This window comes from Balaenoptera borealis (assembly GCF_965194805.1).
Source record: "Balaenoptera borealis genome assembly, chromosome: 9".
In the NCBI taxonomy this organism is placed as follows: Eukaryota; Metazoa; Chordata; class Mammalia; order Artiodactyla; family Balaenopteridae; genus Balaenoptera; species Balaenoptera borealis.
In genome coordinates, this window is record NC_138873.1 from 60,306,277 (window position 1) to 60,319,803 (window position 13,527).

The window sequence follows — 13,527 nt, forward strand, 5'->3', positions numbered from 1 at the left end:
AGGAGACTTTTTCTTGCCTCTTTGTTTCCTGGTGCGCGAGGAGAGGAGATTCCGAGCGCTGCCTAAATGAGCTCCAGAGACAGGCGCGAGCCGCTGCTATCAGCGCAGACCCCAGAGACGGTCAGGAGATGCTAAGGTTGCTGCTGCTGCCACCAAGAAGCCTGTGTGCAAGCACAGGTCACTCTCCACACCTCCCCGCCCGGGAACCTGTGCAGCCCGCCACTGCCAGGGTCCCGTGATCCAGGGACAACTTCCCCGGGAGAAGGAACGTGCGCCTCAGGCTGCTGCAACGTCATGCCGGCCTCTGCCGCCACAGACTCGCCCCGCCTCCGTGCCCCTCCCTCCCGCCAGCCTGAGTGAGCCAGAGCCCGCGAAGCAGCTGCTCCTTTAACCCCGTCCTGTCTGAGCGGGAACAGACGCCCTCAGGCGGCCTACACGCAGAGGCGGTTCAAATCAAAAGCTGAACCCCGGGAGCTGTGCGAACAAAGAAGAGAAAGGGAAATTTCTCCCAGCAGCCTCAGGAGCAGCGGATTAAAGCTCCGCAATCAACTTGATGTACCCTGCATCTGTGGAGTACCTGAATAGACAACGAGTCATCCCAAATTGAGGAGGTGGACTTTGGGAGCAAGATATATTATTTTTTCCCCTTTTCCTCTTTTTGTGACTGTGTATGTGTATGCTTCTGTGTGAGATTTTGTCTGTATAACTTTGCTTTCACCATTTGTCCTAGGGTTCTGTCTGTACATTTTGTTTTTTTTTTTTTTACTTAAAAATTTTTTTCTCTTAATAATTATTTTTTATTTTAATAACTTAATTTTATTTTATCTTACTTTATTTTATTTTATCCTCTTTCTTTCTATTTTTTCTCCCTTTTATTCTGAGCCATGTGGATGAAAGACTCTTGGTACTCCAGCCAGGCATCAGGGCTGTGCCTCTGAGGTGGGAGAGCCAACTTCAGGACACTGGTCCACAAGAGACCTCCCAGCTCCACATAATACCAAACGGTGAAAATCTCCCAGAGATCTCCATCTCAACACCAAGACCCAGCTTCACTCAACGACCAGCAAGCTACAGTGCTGGACACCCTATGCCAAACAACTAGCAAGACAGGCACACAGCCCCATCCATTAGCAGAGAGGCTGCCTAAAATCATAATAAGGCCACAGATACCCCAAAACACACCACCAGACGTGGACCTGCCCACCAGAAAGACAAGATCCAGCCTCATCCACCAGAACACAGGCACTAGTCCCCTCCACCAGGAAGCCTACACAACCCACTGAACCAACCTTAGCCACTGGGGACAGACACCAAAAACAACAGGAACTACGAACCTGCAGCCTGTGAAAAGGGGACCCCAAACACAGTAAGATAAGCAAAATGAGAAGACAGAAAAACACACAGCAGATGAAGGAGCAAGGTAAAAACACACCAGACCTAACAAATGAAGAGGAAATAGGCAGTCTACCTGAAAAAGAATTCAGAATAATGATAGTAAAGATGATCCAAAATCTTGGAAATAGAATAGACAAAATGCAAGAAACATTTAACAAGGACGTAGAAGAACTAAAGAGGAACCAAGCAACGATGAACAACACAATAAATGAAATTAAAAATACTCTAGAAGGGATCAATAGCAGAATAACTGAGGCAGAAGAACGGAAAAGTGACCTGGAAGATAAAATGGTGGAAATAACTACTGCAGAGCAGAATAAAGAAAAAATAATGAAAAGAACTGAGACAGTCTCAGAGACCTCTGGGACAACATTAAACACACCAACATTCGAATTATAGGGGTCCCAGAAGAAGAAGAGAAAAAGAAAGGGACTGAGAAAATATTTGAAGAGATTATAGTTGACAACTTCCCTAATATGGGAAAGGAAATAGTTAATCAAGTCCTGGAAGCACAGAGAGTCCCATACAGGATAAATCCAAGGAGAAACACGCCAAAACACATACTAATCAAACTATTAAAAATTAAATATAAAGAAAACATATTAAAAGCAGCAAGGGAAAAACAACAAATAACACACAAGGGAATCCCCATAAGGTTAACAGCTGATCTTTCAGCAGAAACTCTGCAAGCCAGAAGGGAGTGGCAGGACATATTTAAAGTGATGATGGAGAAAAACCTACAACCAAGATTACTCTACCCAGCAAGGATCTCATTCAGATTTGATGGAGAAATTAAAACCTTTACATACAAGCAAAAGCTGAGAGAGTTCAGCACCACCAAACCAGCTTTACAACAAATGTGAAGGAATTTCTCTAGGGAAGAAACACAAGACAAGGAAAACACCTACAATAACAAACCCAAAACATTTAAGAAAATGGGAATAGGAACATACATATCAATAATTACCTTAAATGTAAATGGATTAAATGCTCCCACCAAAAGACACAAACTGGCTGAATGGATACAAAAACAAGACCCATATATATGCTGTCTACAAGAGACCCACTTCAGACCTAGGGACACATACAGACTGAAAGTGAGAGGGTGGAAAAAGATATTCCATGCAAATGGAAATCAAAAGAAAGCTGGAGTAGCAGTTCTCATATCAGACAACATAGATTTTAAAATAAAGACTATTACAAGAGACAAAGAAGGACACTATATAATGATCAAGGGATCGATCCAAGAAGAAGATATAACAATTGTAAATATTTATGCACCCAACATAGGAGCACCTCAATACATAAGGCAAATACTAACAGCCATAAAAGGGGAAATCGACAGTAACACAATCATAGTAGGGGACTTTAACACCCCACCTTCATCAATGGACAGATCATCCAAAATGAAAATAAATAAGGAAACACAAGCTTTAAATGATACATTAAACAAGATGGACTTTATTTATAGGACATTCCACCCCAAAACAACAGAATACACATTTTTCTCAAGTGCTTATGGAACACTCTCCAGGATAGATGATATCTTGGGTCACAAATCAAGCCTTGGTAAATTTAAGAAAATTGAAATCATATCAAGCATCTTTTCTGACCACAACACTATGAGACTAGATATCAATTACATGAAAAGATCTGTAAAAAATACAAACACATGGAGGCTAAACAATACACTACTTAATAACGAAGTGATCACTGAAGAAATCAAAAAATACCTAGAAACAAATGACAGTGGAGACATGACGACCCAAAACCTATGGGATGCAGCAAAAGCAGTTCTAAGAGGGAAGTTTATAGCAATACAATCCTACCTTAAGGACAGGAAACATCTCGAATAAACAACCTAACCTTGCACCTAAAGCAATTAGAGAAAGAAGAACAAAAACCCCCCAAAGTTAGCAGAAGGAAAGAAATCATAAAGATCAGATCAGAAATAAATGAAAAAGAAATGAAGGAAACGATAGCAAAGATCAATAAAACTAAAAGCTGGTTCTTTGAGAAGATAAACAAAATTGATAAACCATTAGCCAGACTCATCAAGAAAAAAAGGGAGAAGACTCAAATCAATAGAATTAGAAATGAAAAAGCAAGAAGCAACAACTGACACTTCAGAAATACAAAGAATCATGAGAGATTACTACAAGCAACTCTATGCCAATAAAATGGACAAGCTGGAGGAAATGGACAAATTCTTAGAAATGCACAACCTGCTGAGACTGAACCAGGAAGAAATAGAAAATAAGAACAGACCAATCACAAGCACTGAAATTGAAACTGTGATTAAAAATCTTCCAACAAACAAAAGCCCAGGACCAGATGGCTTCACAGGCGAATTCTATCAAACATTTAGAGAAGAGTTAACACCTATCCTTCTCAAACTCTTCCAAAATATTGCAGAGGTAGGAACACTCCCCAACTCATTCTACAAGCTCACTATCACCCTGATACCAAAACCAGACAAAGATGTCACAAAGAAAGAAAACTACAGGCTGATATCACTGATGAACATAGATGCAAAAATCCTCAACAAAATACTAGCAAACAGAATCCAACAGCACATTAAAAGGATCATACACCATGATCAAGTGGGGTTTATTCCAGGAATGCAAGGATTCTTCAATATATGCAAATCAATCAACGTGATACACCATATTAACAAATTGAAGGAGAAAAACCATATGATCATCTTAATAGATGCAGAGAAAGCGTTGGACAAAATTCAACACCCATTTATGATAAAAGCCCTGCAGAAAGTAGGCATAGAAGGAACTTTCCTCAACAAAATAAAGGCCATATATGACAAACCCACAGCCAACATCGTCCTCAATGGTGAAAAACTGAAACCATTTCCACTAAGATCAGGAACAAGACAAGGTTGCCCACTCTCACCACTATTATTCAACATAGTTTTGGAAGTGTTAGCCACAGCAATCAGAGAAGAAAAAGAAATAAAAGGAATCCAAATCGGAAAAGAAGAAGTAAAGCTGTCAGTGTTTGCAGATGACATGATACTATACATAGAGAATCCTAAAGATGCTACCAGAAAACTACTAGAGCTAATCAATGAATTTGGTAAAGTAGCAGGATACAAAATAAATGCACAGAAATCTCTTGCATTCCTATACACTAATGATGAAAAATCTGAAAGTGAAATTAAGAAAACACTCCCATTTACCATTGCAGGAAAAAGAATAAAATACATAGGAATAAACCTACCTAAGGAGACCAAATACCTGTATGCAGAAAATTATAAGACACTGATGAAAGAAATTAAAGATGATACAAATAGATGGAGAGATATACCATGTTCTTGGATTGGAAGAATCAACATTGTGAAAATGACTCTACTACACAAAGCAATCTATAGATTCAATGCAATCCCTATCAAACTACCACTGGCATTCTTCACAGAACTAGAACAAAAAATTTCACAATTTGTATGGAAACACAAAAGACCCCGAATAGCCAAAGCAATCTTGAGAATGAAAAATGGAGCTGGAGGAATCAGGCTCCCTGACTTCAGACTATACTACAAAGCTATAGTAATCAAGACAGTATGGTACTGGCACAAAAACAGAAATATAGATCAATGGAACAGGACAGAAAGCCCAGAGATAAACCCACGCACGTATGGTCACCTTATCTTTGATAAAGGAGGCAAGCATATACAGTGGAGAAAAGACAGCCTCTTCAATAAGTGGTGCTGGGAAAACTGGACAGCTACATGTAAAAGTATGAAATTAGAACATTCCCTAATACCATACACAAAAATAAACTCAAAATGGATTAAAGACCTAAGTGTAAGGCCAGACACTACCAAACTCTTAGAGGAAAACATAGGCAGAACACTCTATGACATAAATCACAGCAAGATCCTTTTTGACCCAGCTCCTAGAGAAATGGAAATAAAAACAAAAAGAAACAAATGGGACCTAATGAAACTTGAAAGCTTTTGCACAGCAAAGGAAACTATAAACAAGACCAAAAGACAACCCTCAGAATGGGAGAAAATATCTGCAAATGAAGCAACTGACAAAGGATTAATTTCCAAAATTTACAAGCAGCTCATGCAGCTCAATAACAAAAAAACAAACAACCCAATCCAAAAATGGGCAGAAGACCTAAATAGACATTTCTCCAAAGAAGATATACAGATTGCCAACAGACCCATGAAAGAATGCTCAACATCATTAATCATTAGAGAAATGCAAATCAAAACTACAATGAGATATCATCTCACACCGGTCAGAATGGCCATCATCAAAAAATCTAGAAACAATAAATGCTGGAGAGGGTGTGGAGAAAAGGGAACACTCTTGCACTGTTGGTGGGAATGTAAATTGATACAGCCACTATGGAGAACAATATGGAGATTCCTTAAAAAACGAAAAACAGCCGCATAGAACTACCATACGACCCAGCAATCCCACTACTGGGCATACACCCTGAGAAAACCATAATTCAAGAAGAGTCATGTACCAAAATGTTCATTGCAGCTCTATTTACAATAGCCAGGACATGGAAGCAACCTAAGTGTCCATCATCGGATGAATGGATAAAGAAGATGTGGCACATATATACAATGGAATATTACTCAGCCATAAAAAGAAATGAAATTGAGTTCTTTGTAGTGAGGTGGATGGAGTTAGAGTCTGTCATACAGAGTGAAGTAAGTCAGAAAGAGAAAAACAAATACAGTATGCTAACACATATATATGAAATCTAAGGGGGAAAAAAAAAAAGGTCATGAAGAACCTAGTGGTAAGATGGGAATAAAGACACAGACCTACTAGGGAATGGACTTGAGGATATGGGGAGGGGGAAGGGTAAGCTGTGACAAAGTGAGAGAGTGGCATAGACATATATACACTACCAAACATAAAATAGATAGCTACTGGGAAGCAGCTGCATAGCACAGGGAGATCAGCTCGGTGCTCTGTGATCATCTAGAGGGGTGGGATAGGGAGGGTGGGAGGGAGGGAGATGCAAGAGTGAAGAGATATGGGAACATATGTATATGTATAACTGATTCACTTTGTTATAAAGCAGAAAGTAACACATCAGTGTAAAGCAATTATACTCTAATAAAGATGTTAAAAAATAAATAAATAATTAAATAAATAAGAAGTCAAATGAAAAATAAAGCATCGTGTCTATTTCATGTTTTAGGAAAATTAAAGCCAAAGCATATTAAACCGAAAGAAAAAAGAAAAAAAGTTATTTCATTGTCTAATTTGTCTGTATATTTTATTTTATTTATACCTCTTGACGGAAGTCAGAATTTATCACCAAATCATCCAACACTGGCTTAATATAATTTTTCGTCCTGTCTTGAAATTTCAAAATTCCACAGGTATCTTTAGATCTGAGTCCTTGTAGGGCCCAGAAGCAAAGGCATTCTTCCCCGTGTTGTTGAAAAAGAAAAGATTTAGTGTGAATCAAAAAGGAAATGAATGTAAAATGGAGGGCAAAATATGTCACATCTACAACTTGCCACTGTTGTTGGGCCTATTTTCCTTCCACTGGGTTAGTGACCTCAGTGCTCGCTACTGTCAAGTAAAATTGTCTGAGCGACACCTGTTTTCCCCATACCCTTGACCCTTACTTGGCCTGCAGCTCTGACACGCCCTCATGCAGTGCATAGCAATGGAGTCAAGGAAATGGGTGGTTGCCAGGGGAACTGTGCCATACTTTTTGACTAACCACTTATATATTAACTCTCACCTCATTTGTGATGAAGAGAAATGCATTTTTAAAATTGAAGAGCAGTATTGATTAGTCTAAAAAGCTTTAAATTGGGTTTCAAGGTATCACAGCTTTATTCACTGCCACATGTCAGCAGTGTGACTTGTAAAATATTTGAGACTTTCTGCAAAAGCATTCCGATTTTGGTACCTCAGTTGTAATACATAACCCAGAAAGAAACAGTGAGCCAGTTTTTTCTCATAGGTTTTATAAATCTGCATTAAAATTTTAAATTTTCAATAAAACAGAAAATAACTTGACTCTGTTCAAGGAAGTGAAAGAATAAATGTTCCTTCCTAAACTGAAACATATAGAAAATATTGAGATGCTGCCATTTAGGCATTTAAGTTGCTCCAGTCATCTTATTTACTTTTTTCAGACTCATCTTTACCAAAGTCATCCAGGCAGACTATGTGTGCGTCATGTGTATTTGGTTCTTATAACGCCAAACTATCAAGAAAACATACCAGTTGGGTTATTTTGGTCATATGGATATGGATTTAAGTCCTAGGCATGACTTATACAAGGTGTATGACATAATGTAATTATCTAGTTAGTATTAAAATAGACACTTCTCTCCCAGGAAAGCAGGCTTTTGAAAATAAACCACAATATTTTTATGTTAAGCAACTGCCCCAAATTATGAAGAGGAGAACTGGAAATGAAGAAAGTAGAAAAGACCACAAAGAAATTAAGAGCTTTCCAAGGACTGATGTCCTAGAGGCAATATGGCAAGAGAATCTTTTTTCCAGCTCCATATCATTGCACAAGGCAGAGCCACTCCCACTAAGGGCTGAAATCTGGATCAGGATAGGAAGGAGCACGGGCCAGCATGGAGCAAGGCTCTAGCCTTGGAAGCAGATCATCAGCCAGTACTCTCGCTTTCATGGCCAGCTTGACTAGCAAGACCTGAAATGTGTTCAGTAAGGCCTAAGGCCTGCTCCTTTAGGTAGTGAGAAAGTTTGACTTTGAGAAATAGATGTAAAAAGGAATCAACACTAAAAGAGATTGTGGCTTCATTCTTGAGGCTACATTGGGAAAATAAGCCAGGGCAGATTAATGTAGAGCACCAAGTAGGAAGTGTCAACTCTGTCACCATCACCACAACAGAGTAGTTATGTGTTTTCTTAGTGTCTGCTACTCAGTAAGTGCCAGAGTGGAAACAAATTTACATAATGACCAAACTGGATGAAAAAAGACAATAATGGCAAAATGTACGAACAGAAGCTATAAACAAGACAAAAAGTCTTGAATTTATAAAGTGGACTTAAATAATGTGGTAGGATCAGAGATGATCTAAAAGATGTTGTTAGAGATAGGACTACCGTGAGGTTATTTTAAAAAAGAAAGAAACAAAAGGGTCACAGTTTTACCTTTAATTGATCTTACTAAAACACCATTAAGAGAAATAGCCAGTCGAAAGTGAACCATAACTCTCTAAAATACATTTAATTATTTTAAACTGTGCCTTAGTTAATTTTTGAAGATCTACATATAGTGTCATTTTTGTCTTTTCTCCCAAGATAAAAGCTTCTGATAATTGAATCAGTACCTCTAACATTTTTTATGTATTTGCCACAGACATTCTAGTTCTGGGAATTTATCTTAAAATTTCTCACAAAATATAAAAATTGTGACACAAAGATGTTCTTCACAACATTGTTTATGACTCATTCATTCATTCAATAAAATTTCTGGAGAAATTTCAGTGGGCTAGGCAAAGTGTCTGCTATTTAGAAAAAACCTAAATGCCATTAAAAGAGCAATCGTTAATTATGGTACATGCATATGATGAGCTATTATGTAGTTATTAAAATGATTTTAATGGAATGTTTAATGACTTGGGAAAATGTTAATGATATAATACTGAGTAAAAAATGCACTTACAAAATATCACTTACCATATTATATGAGACATGTAAAAATTGCATTAAAAATAAAGGAATACTCCAAAATATGAATGATTATTGCCCTTGGGTGGTGGAATGATGAATAATCTTCTCCCATGCATTGTTTTTTTATAAAGAACATGTATTAATTTAATAATAATTAACAAATACTCATATTTTGGTAAATTAGAAATATCATACCCTGACTCAACTGACCATCTGATTAGAATTTTACTCTGTAGGTGTAAGGACTTGATTGAGTCTGACCGAATGCAGGATATTCAGATAGCTTTTACAGACATGCTTCCCTGGAAAGCACAGTGCCTGATTTTGTGGATTGCCTATATACTTGTTTCACATTTTAAAAATGCCTTGTATTCCTAATAGTAAGCTTATATGTTTAAGACTTTTTGCTAATAATCAAAAGCAAGTTTAATATGTTTCTTATTATATCAATTTTATGGACGTATTATTTTAAGTGTATATTTTGATGAATTCTAACAAATATTTACATTGATATACTATTTTAATAAAAATACAGATTATTTCCATGATCCTCAAAAGTTCCTTTGCATTGTGTGCTTTGTAGGTAATCTTTAGCCCCATCCCTGGCACCAAGCAAATATTGATCTGCTCTATGTCACTACAGATCATATTTGCCTTCTAGAATTTCATATAAATGGAATCATACAGTATATACTCCTTTGTGCATGATTATTTCACTCAGCTTAAAGTTTTTGAGCTTTGTCCATGTTGTTGCGTGTATCAGTTTGGGATGCCATTATATATACTCCAGAATGGCTAAAAATAAAAAGATTTATGATATCGCGTGTTGGTGAGAAAGTGGAGGAACTCAAAATTTCATATACCGCCAATGGGAATATAAGACGGTTTAGTCACTTTAGAAAACAATTTGGAGTTTCTTATTAAGTTAAACAAATACTTATCATATGACTCAGCAACTCAACTCTTAGGTGTTTATCCAAAAGAAATGAAAACATATGTCTACAAAAAGATATGTATACAAATGATCATGGTAGCTGAACTAGAAACATATAATTTATAACAGCCACAGTTAGAAACAATCCAAATGTCTATTAACAGAAGAAAGAATAAACAAATTATGGTATATACACTCAATGGAATACTACTCAGTAGTAAAAAGTTGTCTTTTTAAGCATAATTTTTTAAAAGCTAGTTTAATAAAGTGTATTATCCTAAGAAAAAGGTTTTAACAGTGGGAAAATATTGTAGATTCACCACAATAATATACATACCACTACTCGGTAAGGAATTTAAAAAATATTTTCTTCAATAAGTGGTGTTGGGAAAACTGGGCAGCTTGTAGCTTCTTGCAAAAGAATCAAACTGGACTACCACTCTCTCAACACCATGCACAAAAATAAATTCAAAGTGGATTAAAGACTTAAATGTAAGACCTGAAACCATAAAACTTCTAGAAGAAAACATATACAGTAAGCTCTTTGACACAGGTCTTGGTAATATTATTTTGGATGTGTCTCCTCAGGCAAAGGAAACAAAAGCAAAAATAAACAAATGGGACTACATCAAACTAAAAAGCTTTTGTACAGTGAAGGAAACTATAAACAAAATGAAAAGGGGACCTACTGAATGGGAGAAGATATTTGCAGACAATATATAAGATAAAGAGTTAATATCAAAGAACTCATATAACTCAACGTCAAAAAGAAAAACACAACCTGATTAAAAAATAGAGGATCTGAATAGACGTTTTTCCAAAGAAGACATACAGATGGCTCACAGGCACATGAAAAGATGCTCAACATCAATAATCATCAGGGAAATGCAAATCAAAACCACAATGAGATATCACCTCACACCTGTCAGAATGGCTGTTATCCAAAAGACAACAAATAAGAAGTGTTGGTGAGGATGTAGAGAAAAGGGAACTCTTGTGCACTGTTGATGGGAATGTAAACTGCTGCAGCCACTATGGAAAACAGTATGGAGATTTCTCAAAACATTAAAGATAAAACTACCATATGACCCAGCAATTCCACTCCTGGATATACATCTGAAGAAAATGAAAACACTAATTAGAAAGGACACATGGACCCCTATGTTCTTTGCAACATTATTTACAATAGCCAAGATATGGAAGCAACCTAAATGCTCATCAATAGATGAACGGATAAGGAAGATGTGGTACGTGTGTGTATGTGTGATGGAATACTGCTCAGCTATAAAACGAATGAAATGTTGCCATTTGCGACAACATGGATGGATATAGAGAGTATTATGCTAAGTGAAACAAGTCAGATAGAGAAAGACAAATACTATATGATTTCACTTATATGTGGAATCTAAAAAACAAATGAACAAATATAACAAAACAGAAACAGAATTATAGATTCAGAGAACAAACAGGTGATTGTCAGAGGGGAGGAGGTGTGGGGAGGAAAGAAATAGGTGAGGAAGATTAAGAGGTACAAATTTCCAGTTGCAAAATAAATGTCAGGGGTATGAAATATACATTGTGGGGATTATAGTCAAAAACTATGTAATATCTTTGTGTGGTTGTATATTGTAACTAGACTTACCATGGTAATCATTGTGAAATATAGAGAAATATTGAATCATTATGTGTGTAACAGGTACTAAATGTGCTGTAGGTCAAGGATCCTTCAAAAACAAACAAACAAACTCCTAGAAAAAGAAATCAGATTGTGGTTATGAGAGGCAGGGGGTGGGGGAGGGGGAATTGGATGAAGGTGGTCAAAAGGTACAAACTTGCAGTTACAAGTAAAATAAGCACTAGGGATGTAATGTACTACATGATAAATATAATTAATGTGCTGTATGTTCTATATGAAAGTTGTTAAAAGAGGAAATTTAAGAGTTCTCATCACAAGGAAACATTGTTTTTCTATTTCTTTAATTTTATATCTATATGTGATGATAGTTGTTCACTAAGCTTCTTGTGATAATCATTTCATGATGTAAGTCAAATCATCATGCTGTACACTTTAAGCTACACAGTGCTGTATGTCAATTATATCTCAATAAAGCTGGAAGAAAAAAACCTCTAAGCTCTAATCAAGGTATAATTAATAAATATAGTTATCAATTCTGAAGCACATTTGTCTATTATTCATTTTTAAGGTGAATAAAATTTTTGATAACATTTGTTATCTATTTAAGGGAAGGTAGTAAATATGTTAAAGCAGTCAGGAACCTGAAGTGAATAATTATTACACAAGAACTTGTAGATTTTATATTGTCTCAAACTCCTGCTGTGCAGTCTTCTATCAACCTTTAGTGAAAACTTTATTTTTCTCAAATGAGAAATTCCAATAGTCAGAAATGAAATTGTTTCATTTTTCTTTCATTTAAAAATCAAGTACCGAACACAGAATTAGACATGGTCCCTGCTCAGTGGGTTTCACAATCTACAGTGCTAGCCTGATTTTCTTTCTGCTCAGACTCTATATTAGAGCACACACTAGACAGGAACCTGTTTACTATTGCTAAGATATACTCTTGTGCCTCGATATACTACTGAGAGAAAGTTCACAGTCCTTTGAAAAACCAGGGCCTTGGGCATTCTGGAAAGCCAGGCACAATAACATACACTTGTATCAAATAAAGGAGAGTTCTGTGTCAAGAATAGAATTCTGTTAATGATTTGTCTTTTTCTAGTTTACTGTTTAAGAAAACTTGCCAGAAGTATTTAGAGCCAACTTTACTTCTGAATGTGTGCAAGCTTAAAAGTCTAGCACAGTGCCTGAAATGTAGGAAGTACTTGTTGAATGGTGAAGCAAATTAAAAATGTGTTTGAAATAAAATATTCTATATCAACAATAATCCCAGTATTCAGTCATAGTCTAAAATTATAAAATGATTAAATTCTAAAATAAAACCCCCAAAATTATCACTGTGATTTATCCACATTCATGATTTTCACAACACTGTTCAAATGGGCTCAGAAATCTCTGGCCATCATGGAAGTTTCTTACACCATTTTCTTGAATTTTTTTCTATCAGAAAATTCATTCTTGGTTTGTACAATAACAATAACATACACAGGAGGAAAATGTACTTGTTCAGACTCTGGGGAAAAATGAGAAATTTTACATATTGGAAACCTACTGTATTTCAAATACTAAGCTAAACAAGTTAATTCATCCACTCAACAAATACTGTTTAAGTGTGGCAGGCATAGTTCTGATGCTGGAGACATATAGAAGTAAAAGATTCAGAAATGCCCCTGGGACTCATGGATCTTACATTCCAGTGGAGGGAGCATGAGGTTAGGGGAGGGGAAAAGGAAGTGAGACAAAGAACAAATAAAGTAGTATATAATATTATGTCTAGTTACAGACCTGGTTTCCTTCATTTTCAACACAATCTTGTTACTTCACTATTTTTTAAATGAGGAAATTGCAAACCAGAGGTGTCATCTAACTTGTCCTCAAGTCATGCTCTAGTATGGTAGTAA